Source organism: Anoplophora glabripennis, unplaced genomic scaffold (assembly GCF_000390285.2).
Source record: "Anoplophora glabripennis isolate ALB-LARVAE unplaced genomic scaffold, Agla_2.0 scaffold63, whole genome shotgun sequence".
In the NCBI taxonomy this organism is placed as follows: Eukaryota; Metazoa; Arthropoda; class Insecta; order Coleoptera; family Cerambycidae; genus Anoplophora; species Anoplophora glabripennis.
In genome coordinates, this window is record NW_019416222.1 from 981831 (window position 1) to 1005843 (window position 24013).

The window sequence follows — 24013 nt, forward strand, 5'->3', positions numbered from 1 at the left end:
AAGTTGCAGTTCCTTGGTGTTCTGACATATGTGATCTTATAATAATTATCTTGTAAATGTGTAAACGAAAGGGCGGATTTAAAAAAGAAAAACAATATCTTTGTAAATATCACTTATATCGCCAATTATATCCGCAGTTAAAAAATACTCGGTGTTACTTTGTATGGGCTTCATGTTTATACGGATACTACATTTGACCTTCAGAAACACGTATCGTAAGTTTGTTTCCTCAAACTCGGTGAAAACTAAGTTTTTTAATGTCTTTCCGTAATTTTCATACCTCGCCGCTGGATAGGTTGGTGTGATCTCAAACAATTGTGCACATTAGCCACGAAAGAATACACACTTGGGAGCTGCGGTATGCATTATTGTCAAATCTTAGAATTTAAAAGAAATGCAGGAAAGTTTAGGAGGAATCTTAATGTCCCACATACACAAAAAAATATTCTTTGAAAAAAATTAACTACGAAACAGTAACAATTGATCCAAAAGAAAATTCAAACACTGATGATAGTAAAGATAAATGAAATTAATTGAAATAAGTAAATAATCGGTTCACTCTCCTGATTTTTACAGGATATACTGAAAATTTCCTTCATTGCTATCCAAACATAACATAATAGTATTTTAATTTATCTTAATAAGGTCCATGTTCTACCGAGCCTACAGGTGTTCAAAGCTCACATAATCTCTTAAACGTTGAAGCAATCTTGCAAACATTTTCTCATTCGTCATTTATCTGATACCTTCGTTTTCCAGTCACACCGTTTTCTTCTTACAACAAGTAAGCAATAGCCATATAAATTATTTCTTCATTAGTATACATTTTTTCTCTATAACATCACACAGAAACCTGACGATGAAAGTGAATACACCGTACCGTCAGTAAACACTGAAATAAATAGCTTAATAAGGTTACATACTTACATTACACTGAGAGAAACATTAGTTTGCATTAAATCATTTCCATTTGTGCTAGTCATCCTAGGATTGAATATTGTCTAGCATATATAGTTTTAATGATAACTTGTAATAAGTTTAAAATCTTGAACAGCCTAGCTTTTATGTAAATGTTATATTATTTGTTATTATAGTACATACATTTGACAATACTTCAATATTTTAAATATATTACCTACTCGCAATTTTTTTAGTCTTCTCGGAGTTATTAAAGTTAAATAGGTTCGTTTCCTCTTAACCAGTTTAAAAGTTTGCTTGTAACTGATGTAAACATATTAATATTAAAATATACATGTTCTCATTTGTTCCGGTGCAGTTGTAGCAATAATAGTTTATTTAATATTTCCTTTCAAACTTATAATAATTTAAATGCAACATTATAAANTTTTTAAAGTTAAATAGGTTCGTTTCCTCTTAACCAGTTTAAAAGTTTGCTTGTAACTGATGTAGACATATTAATATTAAAATATACATGTTCTCATTTATTCCGGTGCAGTTGTAGCAATAATAGTTTATTTAATATTTCCTTTCAAACTTATAATAATTTAAATGCAACATTATAAAAAGTTTTATATTATCGTACATAGATAATAATCAATTTATTAATTCAAATTTAAACGAATCATATCGGAAATTACAGGTTAGTTTGATATTAGATAATAATTTTCTGAGTGTACCCAAAAACACAAAATTCTATTTCGATTCCAGTGAAAACTAATTCCTACTCAAGCAAAAAGTCGCGAAATTACCCATCATATTCCCGACTCCTCATAGACCGATGATCTTATAGTCAAAATAACCATTGACTATTTGTTTTTTGCCCGTGCATCATCCTGCTGTAATGTCAGATAACTCTGGTGTAATGTGACTTGTGAACTCCTTCAATGCAGATATACAGGGTCGGAAAGTCCCCATGGTTCATCGGCCGTTACGTGAGAGCGATAAAGAAAGTCATAGAAATCCGTGCAATAGAGAAAGATGGCTATAATGAAGGCGTCTAATAATCACCGCCCATTTCGCCCTTCCACAAATAAGAAGTGGATCTTATTATATTGTATTTACAATAATTACATTGCAAAAAGATATTATTTTGATTGTTTTTGTTAAAGAAATCCCAATTGTATCAATATTTTAATTTAAAATATCTGTAGTAAAATGTTAAATAACAAAATTTCTTTAAATCCATCATCTTATCATACCTATTATTTATAAAAATTATGTACATTCCGTGCGATTCCTTTGTTGATATTGAATTGGAAGGAAATAATAAGCCAATAAAGTTTTATCAGAACTACTGTAACAATTTAGCGCGGCAGAGGCGCCCAATGTCTTTCTACCTCGGGTGTCGAATGCGGTTACTTCCTAGAAAACGACGCAGGGGTCTTCTTGGAATTCTATCTCAACAAATATCGGAATGTATATCATTTCCCATTTTATTTATTGTGTTATACGTTTACCGTAAACTATTTATATCTTATGCGATCGAGTATACGACAGATAACAAAACTTCCAAATATCAGTATCACCGGAATACGTTTTCAAATAATCAATAAATTGTACCTATATATACGCCTATCAATTACAGATCACTGGTAAATTAGTAGCTTACCGGACATATTCTGGGTAATACCCATATATTCAGGCACGTTGACTTAATTTTAAGGCCAGAAAATAATGGATAACTTATTTATATTAAATTTAGTGAAAGTTATATTTAGGAGCAATGTGTGATTTACGAGTACCGTTATACACTCACATAGACTTCACGATCGGCGTGTGTTTTTTTAATAACTAAATATAACAGAAAACCGTTTATCATATACATATTTCTCTTTAATGATGGGTTGTTTAAATTAATTTTGATAGTATCAGTGAATTTTTATATTTAACTTACTCAGAAATGGCATTTTTTCGATGACGTGATAATGGTAAGCCACAAACCATAACAGATTTGTGACTTTCGACAAGTTTTTTTAAATAGTTAAAATAGAGACAGATGTTACAATGCTAGAATGTTATAGTCTTTCCGAAGTCAGTTGATGATGTATAAAAACGCCTAGCAATAAAATTTAATGAGTTTCATAGGTGTCCCTAAAAAAGTTTTCCGCCAATTTCTATTATATGTTCATTGGGCCAACAACATATTTTAATTATTTATGTCAATTTTCTTTACATAAATTATAAACTGTTCGCCGAATTACGTCTTTCGTCATGTCATCGATATATTTAAATTTTTGTTTTCATTTCCTCTTTACCCAATGATCTATAACACCTTGTTTAAGAACACGAAAAATTGTGGACACTGAAGCATTAGTTAATATGTGAATTCTATTTATAATTTCATTATCTGATTTTTAATTTTCTACCTTTTTTAAACAATCGTAAATATTTAAAATGGGACGCTGACATTGAACATCTAAACCTTTATTTTTAAATTCTAAATCTGTCATCAACAACCGGTTCTACTAATTCAATATTGTGTGGCGGTATTTCATTTTGTTCCGTTTCAAAGGGTCTCCAAAATATCATGTAATATTATTAGTAAACGACATGTCCCTCTTTTTCTCCCTTTCGCAATTGTAATATGAATGATTAATAGAAGGTGCCTATAATAAATTAAAATTACTCATCACAACAAATTCCGCATTGCTGCACTGCACTGCTAGGCAATTTGTCAACAATTGAAATTTATGGCCGGTCGCCTAGTGCGGCTGTGTGTGCGGCGTTTGCCCGCCCGCACGTTCTTCAACTGGGCAACCAGGCCTGTATAAGGGTATGGGTAAATAAATATGGGAACAAGTTTTTCAAATATTCCAATGCTGAGTTGCTGCGTAGTGACCGAACCTGGTACATACTGCCTAGTTCTTTGGTCATCAATTGAGATCGGTAAGACTATAGGTACTAGTGATGTAATGAATATTTTTTTTTTAATGTGAAAGTAATATTAAATAAGACAAAAAATATTTATTTCTAAACATTTTTATTAGAAAATTTTTTCTTACTCCTTTTAAAAAAAAATAACTTAAGTTTTTGCGCTAAGGTAATTTGCAATTATATCTTTTATCAGCCTTTACTTTAATGTTAGGTAATAAAGGTTTAGACTTAGTATTTATTATAAATAATCATCTTTTCATTAAAATTTTGTACATACATGTTTTTTGAATTTTGGAGTTTTAAATATGTAATCAACTTCTTTTAAGAAACTAGAAAATATTAATTTAAACTAACAAACACGTTATTCTTGTCTTAAACTTTTATGCCAATACTCTCATATTATTTTTACTTTTAGTGTTCTAAATAATCAACATCGTAAAAGAAAATAGTTGTTTAAACAAACAAAAAGTTATTATTTTCTTTGTCATCTTATTTTTAAATATTTTATTTTGACCCAATTAACATGCCTTTAAGGTATCGGAATACCTAGATTTCTGTTTGCCGTTTTTTCCTTAAATTAGGTTTAGAGCTCATGATATATTCCTGTTTATTAGCTTACGCTTCGTTGCATCAAGTTATGTTAACTGTAGTGTTTACGTTATATGCCATTTTGCTTGTTTATTTTGCGATTCATTAGGTTATGCTAGGTTTGGAATTTGTAGTTTAGGTATACATGTTTATTATTCTTATAAGACTTGACTCGGTAGGTTTTGCTAAGTTTGGAACTAATTCATTTATGTTACTTTCTTTTTTGTGGGCCTTTGTAATTATTTCTTATCAACAGAATGCTATACTAGTTTATCAAAATACAGTATGTTTTAATTTAGTAATTCACTGAAACAAAGAGATTTTTTTACTTAATAAGTTTAATAAACAAGGGATTTTACCAGGATGAACCAGGTAGTAGTGTAGGTTGTATAATTTTAGTAGTTTTAGTGTAGCACAATTGCTGTATATTTTGTTCCCAGAGTATATCCATGCTTTACCAATTTTCTATTATAAATTCCTTTTTTTTATACAAATAGATTACTTCCGTATAAGTTAAATCATATAGATAAATGTTTCATTTTTTCTACATACTTCCAGAAGATTTTTTTTATATTAGTTTCAACATTTTTCATATTATTTACACGAGTAAATATTGAAATTAATAATGTTCTCCAAAATTGGCCAATAAATTAAAACCAGTTTTGTGTTCCTCAACTTTTTGGCCAATTAAATCGAAATGAAGAAACGTACATGACAATGACTTATTTTTAAAACTACCTATTTATTAATTTGTTACTGGCTCCTTCGCCATTTTTAATGATCGTTATTTTTTCAGGGTTATACCGTTTAGGATTTAGCAGTTTTTATAAGGTAAGATTTCAAATATCTACAGGGTTCTTCACATAAGTGGCTTATTAAATGTTTCAGGGGAACCAAAGACAATATGACTCTGAAATTTTGTTTGCGGGGGTTATTAGATATGTTCTCTTCAATGAAAATAATGCTATCTACGTAGCACTTCTGGTTATTCCGGAAGTAGCTGTCAACCTCGTTAATTTAAATGCAACACAATTATTGCATTATAGACAAGATAAATTCAAAATAATTGAAAAATATTAAAGCTTCCCTCCTTTAAAATGGAACACTTAATAAAATTTTCTTCGGGTAATTTTGATGGTGAAAGGTAGTGCATCTTATGTTCTTTGTGTATTCCGAAAAGCAAGAGAAAGCTCCCAGAACGAAGAAAGATATAACGAATTTTTGAAACACTTGCGTCTGTCAAAATTTTTATAAAATGTCGATTATCTCGAAAACGGTTATATTTAGGTACAGGGAAGCTTTAATATTTTTAACTTATTTTTAATTTATATTGTCGATAATGCAATAATATATAAGGTGTTCCATTTAAAATAAAGAAGTTGACAGCTATTTCGGGTATAACCGGAAGTATTACGTTGATGGCATTATTTTCATTGAAGAGAACATATCTCATAACCCCCCAAACAAAATTTCAGTCACATTGTCTTTGGTTCCTTTGAAACGTTTAATAGGCCACTTACCGCGAAGACCCCTGTACTTACGTATTATTATATTGTATTCGTCTTATTAAATTTTGATCTAGACCTTTAAAAAATATGTAGTATTTATTTGCTGGCCCTCTTAGCGTAAATTATTGTCAAAATATTTTAATAATCTGAATGGTCAATAAGCAAAAACATGTTTTAAGAATATTTAAAAAATTAACTGATACCAGTGACACCTATAAGACTTCAAATAGATGTTTTATTCAAGATTTACAAAGTTGGACCAAGCCTAGTATCTTAACTTAAAAAATTAAAAATTTAAGTCTTGTTACCTGGTTTCTACAAGCTGCGTTGCAAAGTAAAGAGGATCTTTTAAAAATAAGAACAAAAAGTTTTTTTTGCAAAACCCATTTACCTTATTCAACTCGAGTGGGTGTTTTAGATTTTCTGCCGGGATGTTCCTCAGGATGTCGGTACAAGCTTTTTGGATGGCTTCTCGTCCACAAAACGCTTTCCTTTCGTCTGTAAATGTATTTTTCCGTAAAGATAAAAGTCGCACGGTGCAAAATCAGGCGAATACGGGGAGTGCTTGACAGTTAAAATGCCATTTTTAGTCACAATTGTCGATTGATGAGATGGTGCATTATCGTGCAGCAAAAAACAAATAATATTAAAAAGATACAATACACCACAAACAAAATACACCTACACTGCTTTTTTTAAAAAGGATGTGCTAAGTAACACTTCAAAAATAACAAAGAAACTCTTTCGATAATAGTACTACTATAATACGATAATACGATAATTCGATAATAGTATTAGTATATATATTATAGTAAGTCAAAATAAATCTGAAAAAAATACAATTTAGTGCAAAAACAATCACTTACAACTTAAGTTTATAAAATACTAATAGCCTATCATTAAGACAAGAAAATACAAAAAAAAAATCATTAGAAAGGAAGTAAAGAGGAAGTATAGGCATGAGAAAGTTAAAATGCTCATTTTTCAAACATGAGTTCTTTGAGTTTTAAAATAAGTATTTCAGCCCTTGTGTGATATACTCTTTGATACCAGTAAGTATCTAGATATTATAAAAAATGACTTCATAAACAAGCTAGCCACTAATAGCTATCTAAAATAAATACAAGCTACTAATGACAAAAATACAAACGCGAGATATTTAAATTATTAAATGTTGCAAACCTTCAAAAAATATATTTATCTCCCATGTTCTAGTCCATAATAGCTATAACATCACTTTGGACAAAGGCCAACGAGAAATTTAGTCATAATAAATTAATTGACTTATTTTTTAATTTTAATTACTTGCGTTTTGAGATATCTTCTTTTTAAACATGGGATTAATGAATATCAACATTAATAGATATAAAACTTATGTATAAATTCAATAAAACTTATAGAATATATTTTTCACAAAATCGCCGAGACACGTCGAAAGATTTTAATTAAATTCCATGTTTTAAAATGGTTTTCGGATCATTTCTGACGTTGATGAAGTTGTGACGTCAGTGATTTTTTTAAATGACAACCCAAACTTTTCTCTTCAGATTCTGAAAAAGGGTAATTTTTTGAGTAAAGAACACTAAAAAATGATTTGGTTACATAAGAAATTTATTGAGAACGATAAATAAATAACTTTTAATTCAAACAATTAACATCCTTTAAATTAAATGTTCAAAATATACTCTATTCTCTGCTTGACAATATCAAAGGTGATCGATAAACTCTATTTGCCCGTTTTCAGCCATTTCGGGGGTTCACTTCGGATCTTCTCTTTTAACGCTTCCACATTATCTGGTCTGTCAGCATAAACTTGATTTTAAGTAACCCCACAAAAAATAACCTGACGGGGTTAGGTCTGGCGACCGTGCAGGCCATTCCATAGCTCCTCTTTTTCCTATCGATTCCTCCCATCGATTGGAAAACGTTTCATTTAGAAATGCACGCAAAGGGGCAGCATACTGCGGCAGAGCACCATCTTGTTGGAAAACAAGCTCTTCGTTAAATAAAATCACTAATGCGGGAATCAATTCAAATTGGAGAAGATATCTTTGTCCATTTAAAAACTCCCTATAAAAATATAGGCCTATTACTCTTTCTATTCCACATCACACAATTAATTTCTTTGGGTATTGACTATGAGCTTCCATCATCCAGTGCGGGTTATCTATTGTCTAGTACCGACAATTTTGCATGTTAACAATACCTACATGTAGAGAAAAATGTAGCTTCATCGGAAACAATAATGTTCTTCACTGAACTAATATTTCGACTAGGTACACAAATTTTGCATGTGTTCACAAAATTCGTTTCATCTATCGAAATCGTCTTCAGAAAATTTTTGTACTTTAATAACTTTGTATGAATGATATTTGTACCTTTGAAGTATTGGAACTATGAACAGCAGATTTCAACAAGTGTAAATTAGCAGCAATTAGTGACATGGAAATATGTGGATTTTCTTTCACGGGAAGTAAAACTACGAGTTGGTTATTTTCTTCTCTTCGACCAGGCAAGTCTCTAACATGACCAAATTCTCTAAATTTTGGTTCAATTCTACTGACTACCGTCTGAGAAATGGGAGGACGATTAGGATGGATTGCATTAAATAACTAAGCTGTTTCTGTTTGAGTGCGCGTTCTGTTACCAAACCCAGTCATGCAGAGTATTTTAATTTTTTCTTGTTCAGATAACTTTGCCATTTTTAAAAACCACTTTGAACAGTTTAAAGTAAGAAGACTACTAACGAAAGGATAAGAACTAAAAAAAACAAACATGCAAACATCAGAAAAAAATTACACAAAAAATGGAATTTATGAAAACGATTTCTTATGTGGCCCTATCATTTTTTATTTTATACTCAAAAAATTACCCTCTCAGAATCTGAACAGAAAAGTTGGGGTTGCCATTTAAAAAAATTGTCACTCATGTCACAACTTATTCCATAATGTCAGAAAAGAATCTGAGAAGAAAAATTGGGGTTGGCATTTAAAAAAATTAAACTTACTCTTCAAGTTTTATTGAATTTATACATTAAAAGTGGGATGCACTGTATAAACTTTTTAGAATGACATAATTTAAATTAATTAAATACCTATAAAAATCTTTTTGTACTGATTATTCCATATGCTTCTGTATTTCAGTTAGCAGAAGCAAAAATTCGTATATAAAAAGGGTTCATTTAGTATTTCTCGGATCATATGACAATTTCAAAACTAACCGCATACGGTAACGTGACGAGATGTATTTTTATTAAGTAATTCGTCAGTCACCGCGGCCTCTGTACGGGTAAATCAGTTGACCTACTAACCCGTCGTGAGCATTTCGTCTAAACAACCTTGGAAACGGCAGAAATGAAAGACAAGGTCGCTACTCGATGATATAAAAAGAAAGTACTGAAGTGTGCACGGCTTCGGTGTTATTATGTAAGATCCAGCAGCAAATTGAGGTCTATGTTGAGGGCGTCCATTGGCGCAGCCATCTGGTATCGGTAATATAAGTGAAGTTCTATATATACAGGGTGTTAATTAAGTATATACAATAAATTTAACAGACGATTATTTGAGTGATTTTAAGACAAAAAATTCATATAAACATTGGTCCGCAGATGCTTCGTTTTCAATATACAGGGTGTTAAACTTTTATAAAAAATTGTTATTTCGTAAATATCTTAAATATTTTTTACCCAATTTTGTTGTAATTTGGCAGTGTTATTTGTACTTTATGTTATTTAGATGTTACATATTATTAATAAAAAATTATAAAAAAATTATAATTCCCTAACGAAACTTTTCCCCATGTGGTGGTTTGTGTGGTCTAGGGATATGCGATTAAGTGGATTTTATTTTTTTTTTCTACAAAAATTAATCAAGATACGAAATCAAGTTAGGGTTAAATTAGCTTCTTAACACTACAAATAACACTGCCAAATTACAACAAAATTGGGTAAATGGTTTTAAGATATTCGAAGAAAATTTCCTGAATCCGTGGACAGTCCAAAAAAAAAAATTAAAATTTTTCTCCATGTATTTTTTTATTTCCTCAAAAAAAAATGTCAAAAAATCTAGAAATTAGAGATTTTTACTGGAAATACAACCTTTCAAATATCATTAAAAAATGTATTAAATATTTTTGTTTCCTTAATTTTTTCCCGTATTAGTGTGTATATTCTTTATAATATTACTGAGGCTGAGCAGGATATTATTGGAATCACATAAACTTGGTTGCAGAGTGATATATTGAGTAGTGAATTATTGTGTAGCCTTTGGCTACATTGATCACAATATTTTACTGAATAAGCTATTGTGGCTTGGATTTACTGTTCCTCTTAAAACTTTTTTCGAGTCTCATTTAACACCAAGACAATTTTATGTTTATTAATAGTAATAATAATTTATAGCCATGCCATTAGTCTATGAATGAACTGTATGCAACATCAGGAGCATCACAAGGTTCAAATTTACGACCACCATTTTTTCGTTTATTTATTAATGACCTTGATGGTCACATTTTTTGCAATATACTATTGTTTGTTGATGACATAAAGCTATATCTTGGTATCAACAGTATTAACGGCTGCGTGATTGATGATGACAATAGTTATGGTTGGTCGAAAACTCATGGACATTATAGACATTTCAGCTCTAAATGTAGAGTTCTAACGTTTTCATCCAGGACTGTATCAATTAAATACAATTATTCTAGTCACATAGAATTATTTAGAATCTGACAATTTCATCATCTAGTAGCATTAGATATTCTGTGATAACCAGTTTTTTATTGAATAAAAGGAAAAAATTTGTAATGCTATCAGAAAGTCGTTGCCCAAGAAATTGAGGTACGTATTTAAAATATGTTTTAGTTTTCATAGTGTTTGCAAATCTTTTAAAATAAACACAAGATAACGCACTTGAGATTGTTAGTTGACATACCCTCTACATTTATCTGCATGTATTTGGAAATTTTAGAAACCATTTTTTTCATTGAACTCCCATCCATAGTATGAATAAATCATAAATCACAATCCAGTCCGCTGCATATTCACAAGGCATTTAACAATGTGTCTGGCTCTATTTTTGTATGCTTTACTGTGATTTATTATTGAAAATATATCAACAGTGTATAATTTTGTTCTTTGCTTTATTAGTTGTTTGGTAATATGGAACTGTCTATGTCAATTGGTGGTGTTGCATACGAGGTCATGCATATTTGCCAATAAAAATCCATTTCAAACTGCTGCGTTAGCCAATTTTGCTTTAGGCTGTTCGATTTTCAAAATATTTGCTGATATACATAAATTTAAACCTAGTTGAACATTTCGCGACAGGTTTTTGTTATGTAATAGTGTCAGCCTTGTTGAAATTCTGCATTCCCTGTCATTTTCGTTGTGTGGATACTTGGTATTATATTTATTTATTTTTTCTTGACATGCGTTGAATTATTTATAAGTTTTACGAACGTATGTCGTGATAGTAAAAAATAAATGTGCAATTTACATAAACTTTATTTATGATAAATTGCTATGCATAATGGGTTTATAATAGTTTGTAGTTAATTACGACTTTAAATTTAATTTTTTTGGAGGTTGGTAGTACTGTTCTTGATATCTATGCAGAGTTTCAAGTCAATATATTCAATTGCTGCAGAGCTATTCGTGTTTTTGTAAACATACGAAAGTGAGTTTATCGATTTTCATTTTAGGTAAAAAATGGTCGTATCGGGAATTAAAAAAAGGCATTTTGAAGCTCTAAGATTCCAGGTTTTAGATCTTTCGGTCGAAATTTTTAGGATCCACGGTTATCATGCAATTCTAAGAAATAGCGCGACAAAAAATTTTGCAGAGTAACTCCAAAAATCGCCCATTTTGGCAAACTCGTAATTCGTTAAAAATGTTGTGCTAAGTTATTGTTATCATTAGAACGTGTTACTGAGAAAGTTCCAATACGAGTTCAGCTTTGGTTTTGCAGCTATGAGTGATACATGAATACTCGCGATCTTATGTATCGAGCATACATCACTTTAAACCTTTAAGATTCACTGTTTTGTAGATGGCCTATCAACAAGGTCAAGGTTACTTAGGTTTTTGGGGTTGCTGATTATGAATCTGAAGTCAGAATTTCAAAATTCAGGATGGCGGATCTAATATGGCGGACAAAATTTTTGAAATTGAACCAAATTCGACCAAATTGGGTACACAGGGGTTTTCGGGGTCGCTGATTACGAATCCGACATCAGATTTGCAAAATTCAAAATGGCGGATTCAAGCTAACGGTCAAAAACGGTAACGGTACCAGCTCATATGTGCTATGAGACATGGTATACTAAAAGAAAATTGCACTACATGTACCTATTGATAAAGTTGTTAAAATTGTAGTCATTAATTCAAATGATACTAAACAATTGTCGGTCGGTAGCCGCACGCTTTAAGGCGTCAGTACTTAAATCGATGTGTGCTAATTCTGCCCGGGTTCGATTCCCGCGGCCGGTAGACCGTAGATTAGCTATGCTTGTAAGGAGGATTGGCACCCTCTGTGCAGGTATGGTAGGGTGGAAGAATGTTGACTTGGGTCAATGTGAGAGACACCGGTTGGCATTTGACCACCCCCCCTAATTAATGAGGTTTTCCAGGTTTCCCTCTTTTCTGCACTGAATGGTGGTTAGGGCCTACCAACATAAGTCGTTCCTGGGCCTGCTTAATAGTAATAATATGCCGCCTCCTCTCCCGCACAAGTCTCCGACTTCTGGGCTAACTCTCGTGCTTAGAATGAGGGGTAGAAATATTATTATAATTGCTTTAAAAATACGGGGTGTCCCGAAATTAATGCAACAAAATTTGCTCACAAATTCTTAAGCCAAATTTAGGGACCCGTATTTTTTATTTTTGCAATGTGGCCCCCTCTTTCGGAGTTACAGTCCCTTTAAGTCCGCCACTAATAGTCTCTTTTTAATAAAAAATACAGGTCCCCTAAATTTGTCTCAAGAATTTGTGACCAAGTTTTATGTCATTAATTTCGGGACACCCGGTATATTTAATAAATTTAGGCTCAAATACAATAATTGCTTTTATAAGTTAATATGACACATAGTAAATTCGTTTTTTTTTGTATATCTGCTTATTACTTTAATAACCATAGTTACCGTTAGCTAGATAAATATATCCTTGGTGTGTTAAAAAAACAGTCACAAGTAAACAATACTTAATAAGAAAAACAATATTTCGCTTATTTTTATTTCTTTCCTTATCAACTGTTGTACGTACCTAATTAAATACAAATTAGATGTCGTAAACTTTATTTGAACTATAAAACTATACGACATTAATTTTATCATAGTCGTAGCATGAAATTGGTACCATGTCCACGCGAATTTGTAATAAGACTAAGTACGTTTAAGTTAATTTTCCATGTTTCAGAACAGTTAGGAATTTTTTTGTTTCATATATTAACTAAATTATTATTCAAAATTTCAAGGCTACTTCATCAAAAGCAATTATTAAAACAGTATTTTGCAAAATTAAGTCATCACCATCATCAAAAGACATTGTTCAAGGATAAATATTTAATTTAATTTAATTTTTGTCTTCAAGAAAAATATATTAAATTCTTAGCCATTAAGGAGCGTTCACATGATTCGAACGCGCACGAGGAGGGTGAGCGGGCGACTACTATGAGTTGAACGACCTTAAGTGAAATTGCAGACCAGTTTGGAATCCAATATCCAGCTCGTGTATAATATCTTACAAGGCTTTGTCCCCTTTTTTATATTCTGCTTTATTATTCCAGTCAGTTGGTTGTCACTGAAGTATTGTTAAGTTTATGTAGAATACAACTCGTCTTGTATTCGAGATGCGCAAATCGAGAAGAGAGTGACCAAGACAGGAGACATTAATACTAGCGCAGTAGATCCAGCTCTAGTATCTTGTATGAAGGTTCCTTTAGTGCTATCGTCTAGCCGTTATCTGTTGCAAGGCGGAAATAATACAAATAAGTTATGTGCGATCATTAAATTAAAGCTTTCCAAATATAAATAGACATGATTGATCGCATATTCAGAAATTGATTTGCCACGCCTTTTTATCAGTACAACGGAGTGATATCGACACTGGGAATTTACATATTAACCGTCCTACGTTTTAACTTTGTGAAAATATAGTGGTATTAATTCTGCCAGATATCTTTTTTTGGGTTGTTTGAAAAAAATTATGAGTATTATATAAAATAAAAAATACTCGGAAGTTTCTAGTCGCTTGAAAAAAAAAAAATTTCAAGGCACAATTTAATATTTTGGGGTCAAAGGAAATATATCTCGGGTCACGTTCAACAGAAAGATAAGCCATAAATAATGAATCAGAACATAATTTTAACTGCAATAAAACTAATAGGGATGTCGAACATGATTAGACAAGGTGAAATCGGCGGCTTCGTATGAAAAAATTAGTGGATTCGATTTTTTTGCATAATCACCTCCGTGAGATGTCCCTGAATGAGGATCAAAATGTTACCGGCCGGTAACCTGGTCACAATTTTTTTAAACTAATTTTTTTTAAACAAATTGCAAAAATAACTTGTTTTGCTCCGGAAAAAGTTTTATTAGGTATTTCGGGGTATTCTAAACAAAATAGTTCCTATGCACTATGCTCCTAAAATCAACGGTTTCTGAGTTATAAACAATTTAATGTACGAAAAAATGCAAAAACGGCCATTTTCAAGACTCAAAAACAATAACAAAAAATCAAGTTTTTGATGTTACTAAAGTTTAAAAGTAATCTTTAAACATCCCTTGACAAAATACCGAGGAGTTATTTGGTGTAATTACATTGCAATGCGTATTATTTTACCTATTAACAATATACATTTTGACTTGCGCGCCGCGCCGCTCGGGCACTCCACTCTGCGCCGACCCCGTGTATATATTCATCACCTCACTTTTTGATACATTTTAGCAATGCTGAATTTTTATTTATTAAAATTATTTTTTGTTTATTGATATTATAAATTTCTAAACAGTAACAATAATAATAATAACAATAATAATATATCTACTTTACTTAAATAATATCTAATTTTGAATTTGCGAATATCGCAATGAAATTCCCGCGCCGCTATAGGTTAAATATTTTTTCTCGAACGTGTGGAATGGGTATAAACTTAGGAAATATTCCATGTACTTCTGATGTCTTTAAACTACACGTATTAAGAGCATAATTGCAAACGTATATTTGGAAAAATTCAATATACCTACTCTAAATACCAGACGTTGAATATCGAAAATTTCGGTTACAAACTAGATGAAAATGGTGCAGTATTACCCATATTTATGTTTAATAATACCTGATCGATTGATGTAAATGTTTGAAAACATGTAAAACTAAAGCATGTAGTTGTAGAAAAAATAATGTTACTTGTGTTACTTTATGTGGTTGTAATGCAGACGAATGTGAAAATTTTATCCTTAAATAAATATATTTATAAGTTTAAGACATTTTACTCTTTATTTTTTATTTATTTTAAAATATATGTCGAGATATATGAAAAAGTGAGGCGCTGACGGGGTCGGCGCACAGTGGAGTGCCCGAGCGGCGCGGCGCGCAAGTCAAAATGTATATTGTTAATAGGTAAAATAATACGCATTGCAATGTAATTACACCAAATAACTCCTCCGTATTTTGTCAAGGTATGTTTAAAGATTACTTTTAAATTTTAGTAACATCAAAAACTTGATTTTTTGTTATTGTTTTTGAGTCTTGAAAATGACCGTTTTTGCATTTTTTCGTACTTTAAATTGTTTATAACTCGGAAACCGTTGATTTTAGGGGCATAGTGCATAGGAACTATTTTGTTTAGAATACCCCAAAATACCTAAATAAACTTTTTCCGGAGCAAAACAAGTTATTTTTGCAATTTGTTTAAAAAAAATTAGTTTAAAAAAATTGTGACCAGGTTACCGGCCGGTAACATTTTGATCCTCATTCAGAGACATCTCACGGAGGTGATTATGCAAAAAAATCGAATGCACTAATTTTTTCATACGAAGCCGCCTTGTCTAGATGGGTTATTTATGAATGTCGTTTATGCTATAACCTTTTCACTTTTTACATTAATATTATCGTAGTAAATTTATTTCAGAATACTTCATTTGTATTTCAGAATTCTCAAATTAATTGTGATTTCAGATCGTTCAAATATTATTTGTATTCAGGAAATGTCAGATATGTTTCAGGTGAGCATGAACATATTGTGGGGATTTTAATTTTTTTCATATGCCGTCATAGGTTTTGTGTAATTTTGATACAAAATTCGAGCGCAAAAGAACTGTTGCTCCTCGTTAGTTTTGTGATTTATATGTGTTGTTATTTTTGGTACTTTTGTATTGTATTGTATTTTGTATTGTCTTAAAATTGAACTTACTTGAATATGCGATATATACGCATTTACTGTTTTTTTAATTTTTCAATTCCTCTTAAGCTACAACTTACTTTTGCTTGACTGGTAATCGAATGTATTTCTGCTTACTTTCTGTCAAATTACCTTGCTGTATATAATTTTGCATTTTTTTACTACATAGTTGTTTGTGTTCAGTTTGAAAATTATAACAGTGAATGTCAGAATGCGTNTTCAGTTCTGTTTACATAGACAATTGAAAAGCCAACTCATAGGGTATAATATAAACATTTTTTTTTAACCGTTTGGTATAATATTTTTTAAAATTCATGGAATAGATCTACCATAATCCCGAAATTTCCATTATATTTTTCCATGAGAAGTATTCCACTCTCTCTATAAAATGGTTGCTCCTTTTTTTTCGTACATTGCTCACCCAATCTTTTAAAATATAAGCAATTTCCTTCAATCAAATGATTGATTCTAACAAGTGATCTCTTACGAAACAAAATTCCACACTGATTTTTTAGATTTCTTTGTATTCACTGGAGTAAGTTTCTCAATTTTAAAATATATTTCTGCGGCAGAAACATTATGTGATAAAACAAAAAACGAAATGTCTATTACTATAGATAAATGTAAATGTTAATGATATTAAATAAATTATTTAAATTTGATTTGTTATAGGTTTATTATTTTTCATTATTCTACTAATGAAATAAAGTTACTTTTTTCTACTAGTTGCATTTGGATAATTTACCAAAATTTTAATTCATGCAAGCTTTAGTAAAATTGCCCATAAAAATAACGTAATATATAAATAAGATTTTATGTTATGATATTCATCAAACATCACTTTTAGTTTGTTTGTGAAAATAGCCTTAATTAATTTTATTTTATGGTACCACAAGCATCACTTTTAGTTTGTTTGTAAAAATAGCATTAAAGATTACTAGTTCTGGATGTCCACTTTAGATGTTAATTTTATTTACGTGAGTGTAAAATTTTACACTTAGGTATTCTGCTACGTCAAATCTGTTTTTTAGTCTGTATTTTGTGAATATCTGCAATAAATATTTTCCTATATCTAGTAAGTATTATTATTTTTCTTCACCGCGATATTACTCATTTGTTGATTAAATAATAATGACGCATTCACTCTTGTTTAGATAATACGCCGATTTAGTATTTTGACTTTGACCTTTTTAAATATTCAGATATTTTGATTAGACCTTCTCTAATAATGACAGTCAATATGTGCAATCATGTGAAAAAGGACTAAATACTAATCAGTAAAATATTTTGATTTTTAATAATTTTTGTAATTCTAATTTTTAAGATATGAATTTTTAAATATCTGAACACAAGAAATATGGCCAGGTGTATTTTTAACTTTTGATTATTACACTGTACTTAAAATGTACCTATTTCGAATAAAAACTCATATAGGTACGTTTTCCTTTTTTTATGAAACTAATAACTTTAAAGATGTTTTAAACTTACTATGTATAACAACCCTATTTTAAATAAAAGAAGAAAACCCAAAAACTGTTAATTTTTCGATTAAATGGAAGATAAAATAAAACATTTTCTTTTATAGACAAGGTTATGAATTAAATTCACTTATTTAGTCAGCAAAATATCAGTGGCGTTAGAATTATGACCTTTTTTATCTTACATTATCTTACAGTATCTCCGACACTGATTGACATTTGTAAACCAATACAATGGATTTTTACTTTTAATTAAATAAATTATTAGGTCAAGTTTCATCTATCTACAGCAGATATTTGAATGGTGATTTTTCTAAAATTTTAGAACCCGTGTTTCAAAAACCAAGCATTTATCGACTTAAGTTTGTAGATACATACTTGTTTTTTATTATGGAGAGTTTTATCTCCATTTCAAGTTTGTCGTTCGCAATTGAGGACACTGTACTATATCTTCACATTCTGGTAAATTTGGAAAGATATCGTAGGAATTTTTTCACTTTTTATATCTTCAACTGTTTCCGACACATTAACAATTGAAAATTGCTTTCCTAAAACTCTTGGTCTTGTTAGAGCAATGTTTAACGACCTTTTCTGCCTTAAGTTGAATAGTTGAAAATATAAAGCAGACGCTAAATAGAAAAAAATCCTTACACCACCAGGCGATATAAATAAACAAATACTGTTTACCCTACATTTGTGTGGGGATTACTGAAAATACAGGGTGTAAATAAATAAATACGAAAAACTCAAGGGGTGATTCCCCGTGGAAAAATAAGGTCAGTCTTTCAAATATAAAAATCTAATTTGAACATCCCTTGTGAAAATACAACCGCTTAAAGAGGGTGCCAAAAAAGCAGTTTTTAATTTTTTTCTGAAATACCAAAAAAAGTGACAGAAATGAAATTTAGTAAAAAAATTTGTTGATTTTCTCCTACGTTTGTAAGGGGTAAAAAAAAGCCACCCCTAAAACTTGTTTCATACGTACCTAAATTTTTTTCGTATTACTACCTTACCATTTAAATATTCCATTCAGATAGCCTGATTCATTCTAAACAAGAAAGGTTTATTGCAATTTTTTCACATAAATAACGATTTCTGAGCAAAAAAATTATTTACAAATAAATTACATTATCGATTGGCATAGGGTAGACATTTTATCGAACTGAATACATTTTTTGCTCAGAAATTGTTAATTTTACGAAAAAATTACAATTGGAAAAAAATCAGGCTATATCAAAAATTTTTTCAAATAAGTCTTAGGGATGGCTTTTTCTACCCCTTACAGCCGTGAGGGAAAATCAACAAACTGTTTACTGAGTGCTTTTTCGATGGCTGAAAATGTTCATTTCTGTAACTTTTTTTGGTATTTTAGAAAAAAAAATTAAAAACTACTTTTTTGGCACCCTCATTAAGTGGTTGTATCTTCACAGGGGATGTTCAAATGAGATTTTTTGATATGAAAGACCCACCATACTTTTCCACAGGGAATCGCCTTCTAAATTTGTTTGCACTTATTTATTTACACCCTGTATACTACCGTTTTCGGAACTAATTAACTTCAGTCGTTTTCGGGAAGAATGCATTGCGTTGTCATTTTAATATCTGCAAGTTCTGGCTAACGGTGACATATAACGTACTTTTGAAGATTTTGGCTATACAGGGTGGTCCCGAGGTAATGGGCCAAAATTCATGGGTAGATTCACGAAGAAAAAATATTGCGATTTAGCCGAACTTACCTTAGTCCAAAAGTTGATAGTTAAAGAGATACAGGGTGTTAAATGTAAAATATTATTTTAGTTTATTTCCATTTATTTCTTAATAAATGCAAATATCTACACAAAATTTTAGGGTTTGGGGTTCTTTGGATAGAGGAATTGAAATTTGTTCACATTTTGGTTATAGTTCATAGAGGGCGCCAGCTGCCGTAGATTGAAGTTGTTGGAAACGACATAACTTTTTTGTACTTTAAGGTATCTCATCTTTGGTATCAAATTCTTATTTTCCAACTTTTTTTACACAAAAAAGGTAGACTTTATGAAAGTAGCTGTCTCGCACCGTTTCCGAGATATTTGGCTTTGAAACTTCCAATGCTAATAGTTGAAATAATTAAAATAATTTAGAAATGTCAAAAACAAGGGTTTATTTAGAATTAAAAATTGTAATGAACAGTAAAATAGTAAACATTAGTAAAAAATATGCCTTTTTGACAATAATTGCTCAAAATGTCCACCTCTAACTTCAATACATTTATCAACACGTTTATTAAAAGATTGTCTTATTTTAAAGTATAAATCCTTAATGCGAAATGACTTTGCAGCATTTAAAACCTGCTACTAAAGTTCTTCTCAAGTGTTTATAGTTTCTCCATAAACAACTGATTTCATGTAACTCCAAAAACGAAAACCTCGGCATTCTATCTCACATTTATGTATACGAGTATACAATTTAATTTGTAAGCTAAGATGTAATTTTAATTAGATACGAATAATACTTAATAGAAATTAGCATACAAATGACAGCAATAAGACAAGTGGAAGACGTCAATTATTTGATTTTCGTCCAAATTCTACTTAAGAAACTTTATCTCTAAATTAATAATACCTGTAGGTACTTAATTGTAATTTAATGCAACAGCATTGGAAGTTTCAAAGCCAAATATCGAAAACTGTGCGAGATACCTACTTTAATAGTGTTTTGTGTAAAAAAAGTTGAAAAATAAGAATTTGTTTTTTGTTTGTTGTTTGTCAAAGATGAGATACCTTAAAGTACAAAAAAGTTATGTCGTTTTTAACAAATTAAATCTACTGCAGCTAGCGCCCTCTATGAACTTTAACCAAAATGTGAACAGATTTCAGTTCCTCTACTCAAAGAACTCCAATCCCCAAAATTTTGTGAGGATATGCATTTGTTAAGGAATAAATTAAAAAAACAAATAATATTTTACATTTAACACCTTGCATCTCTTTAACTATCAACTTTTGGACTAAGGTAAGTTCGTCTAAATCGCAATATTTTTACTTGGGGAATCTACCCATGAATTTTGGCCCATTACCTCGGGATCACCCTGTATTTAGTGGTATGGTACATAAAAGCCGTTTCTAAATTGAAGATAATTCGAATTGTGATAATAATAATTTTTAAATTTCAACACATTTTCCCATACACAAACTACATATAGTTTTTTAAATCACGATGTTGTGCTTTTTTCAACTAAACTTGCATTCGTACCCATAAAGTGATCAATAATTGAAGGGTGGAAAAGCTAGATAGCCTAAGTGCCAAAAATCAAGATTTGAACTTCTTTGCATAAAACAGACCTACTTACTGATATAGATATCCTATAAGAGACCTAAGTCCATATTCCTATTTAAACCGTCAGTACATACGTATAAAGTTGACACAGGACCTATCTCCAGGGAGGCAAGTCGAGCTTGTGGATCTAAGTGCCAATAGCGCAAAACGTTACTTGCTGGCGTGCTGCTGCAGCCAGTCAGTGTTGTTCGTCAGTCTACCTTTTGTTTCGAAGGAGTTCGCATTACATTTTCGAAACCATGGAGGAAAACGTAGAAATTCAGATTAAAATCAATAAGAAAAAAGAAAGGAATAAAAGAAGGGTCAGTGGAAAGGAATATGAAACTAAAAGTGGCAGATTGCGGCTTGCAAAACCCCTGCCAGATAAAATGGGAAGNGCTTTGTCCCGACCGTCTGCGTGATGGAAATTTCTTTGAACACACGTCTGTTTATATTTCAGCGGAAAATTTATCCATGCTCTCGTATCGACTATTAAGATAAAAAGGAATCTTGATGTTTATAGATCATCGTTAAAAGACATGTGTTTATAGCAGAGAAATTGAAGGTTTTTTTTTATAATGGTTCTTAATATCGATGAAGTAGGAGATTAAATCGTTGACTTACAATTTCCGAGGTTAATAGCCTTGCACTAGCGACGACCGAGACATTGCACTCGTGTTAGTCAATAGTTTTAGGGAACGTGTAAATTAAAATACGAGTAGGTATATCTGATCTACCATTGTTTATATTGTTCTACTTGTTGTAATTGTTCGTTTGCCTTTTATGACAATAAAATGAATTTGAGATAAATACATAATTACAGATAAATTAAATAAATAAATAAGAACAAAAAATAAAAATAATAAATATCAAGGTAGACACACATTTTCTTCTCGGTCTATGTTTAATAAAGAACACTAGCTAGAATTTGTAGTTTTTTTTTAATTTTAAATACACGACCTCATAGAATAGGTCAAACAGTTAACGGCAGATTATTTAAATAATGGGATTTTTATAATTAATGTATGTTTTGGAGATAGAAAGTTTAAACCACAAAGGGTCAATATAGACGCCCCGACAAGCTTTAACTAAGTTTAACAAGATTTTGCGAATGATTGAAGAGACCCTACACGAGTACCAGGACAATATCCATGCAAATAAGGAATAAAGAAGGCGGCTAAATGAATTACTATGGGCGGATGAAAATCCAGCAACTAGCAAAGAAACACAATTGAGTCAATTTTAAAGTTACAGTTAAAAATTAAATGACCGTGATTTTTTTACAAAACCATGTCCCTTCCAGTATGTTGGAGTTGAAAACCATTTAAACGAAGTCTTTCCTAGTCGCTCGACTGGCCGAGGAAAATGTGCTCCTAATCACTGGCCAAGTCGTTCCCCCGTTCTCAACCCGCTAGACTTTTTTTCTGGAGACTTAGAGAAAGATTTCCTTTATAAAGCTCCAATATTAACATTTACAAAAACGAGTTGTAGAAGTTTCAAAGCATTTTAGACTGAAACCAGATTTTGAAGATTTTTCAACATATTGAAACACTTTCTCAATTCAATTATACATACAGGGTGTCTCACCACGAACTCCAACGATGGATATGTGGGAAACCGCTCGAAGGATTTTTTTGAAATTGTGGTGGGTCGTATATTATTGCATTTTTTAAAAAAGCATTTATTTTTAAGTTGAAAACATATAGCACACTCCATATTTAGGATTGACCGTTTCCGACATATTTTGATTTTTAGGTAAAAATTGACAGATGCAGACTGTCAGCAAAATTTAGTTTTCCCGGAAACACAGTTTTTTTTTTGTGCGAATTAGACATTTTGTAGAGGAAGACCTAATTTATCGGATTTGACATGAAAATTTTCCAGTTTTTATGCAAAGTGGTTAAAAAAATGATTGAAGTTCAGAAAATGTGGAAAACTTGAAATTTTTAAATGGAAACCCCCAATTTTTTTCACGTATTCGCATTCTGCAGTAAAATTGAGTACCTTTGTTAAAGTTTCTCTATATCTAAACTCATTTCATTTTATTTACGAATAAACATTTTTTCCTAATCTGGTGTTTCCGCTTGTTTCGTACATTTTAGGTTGTCCGTGACAGGTACGTAACAATAACATGATAACTATCATAGGTTTTTAATTGTCAAATTTATATTAATAAATGTTCCCTTCAACTTCTAAACATTTTTCATACCTTCAGACTAGTTCCTTGTGGGTCGCTGCTCTAATAGAATCCGGTGATAGATGCTCAAATGCTTGCCTTACTCTATGCATACAATTTTCCTTTGTTCCTCTATTTTTTATTGTCCCCCAAATAAAATAATCCAGCACAAATAAGTTTGTTGAGCGAGGCGGCCATAAAAACCTGTAACAGTTGTCATGTTGATTGTTACTTACCTGTCACGGCCAACCCAAAATGTGAGAATAAAATCAAAACGACTGGGTTTAGGTCTAGGGAAACTTTAACAAAGTTACATTCAATTTTAGTGCAGTTTTTCACATTTTTTGAACTTTATTTTCGATCAATTTTTTTGACAACCTTATAAAAACAGGAAAATTTTAATGTCAAATCCGATAACGTAAGTCTTCCTCTACAAAAAAAAACTGTCTGACAGTCTGCATCTGTCAATTTTTGCCTAAAAATAAAAATATCTTGGAAACGGTCAATCCTAAGTATGGAGTGTGCTATATGTTTTCAACTTAAAAATAAATGCTCTTTCCAAAAATGCAATAATATGCAGGGGATTCCAGTTAAAATAATAAGGTGGGTATCGACTTCAGGTATAACTGGAAATACGATAACCTTGCAAATATTTTAGCTTGGTAGGATCCACGGCTCGTATCACACCACCACAATTTCAAAAAAAAATCTTTTGAGAGGTTTCCTACATGTCCATCGATGGAG

At 31.0% G+C, this 24013-nt stretch overlaps 1 long non-coding RNA gene across 2 annotated transcripts in view; it reads left to right on the top strand.

Annotated features, from left to right (window-relative positions):
* The window catches only part of LOC108903719, a 162482-nt gene that overhangs the window by 45639 nt on the left and 92830 nt on the right, over positions 1 to 24013 (top strand). For both annotated transcript variants that reach the window (XR_002762965.1, XR_001964212.2), the window contains exon 2: positions 5219 to 5253. This is a non-coding gene — a long non-coding RNA (uncharacterized LOC108903719). The remainder of the gene's footprint in view (positions 1 to 5218; positions 5254 to 24013) is intronic.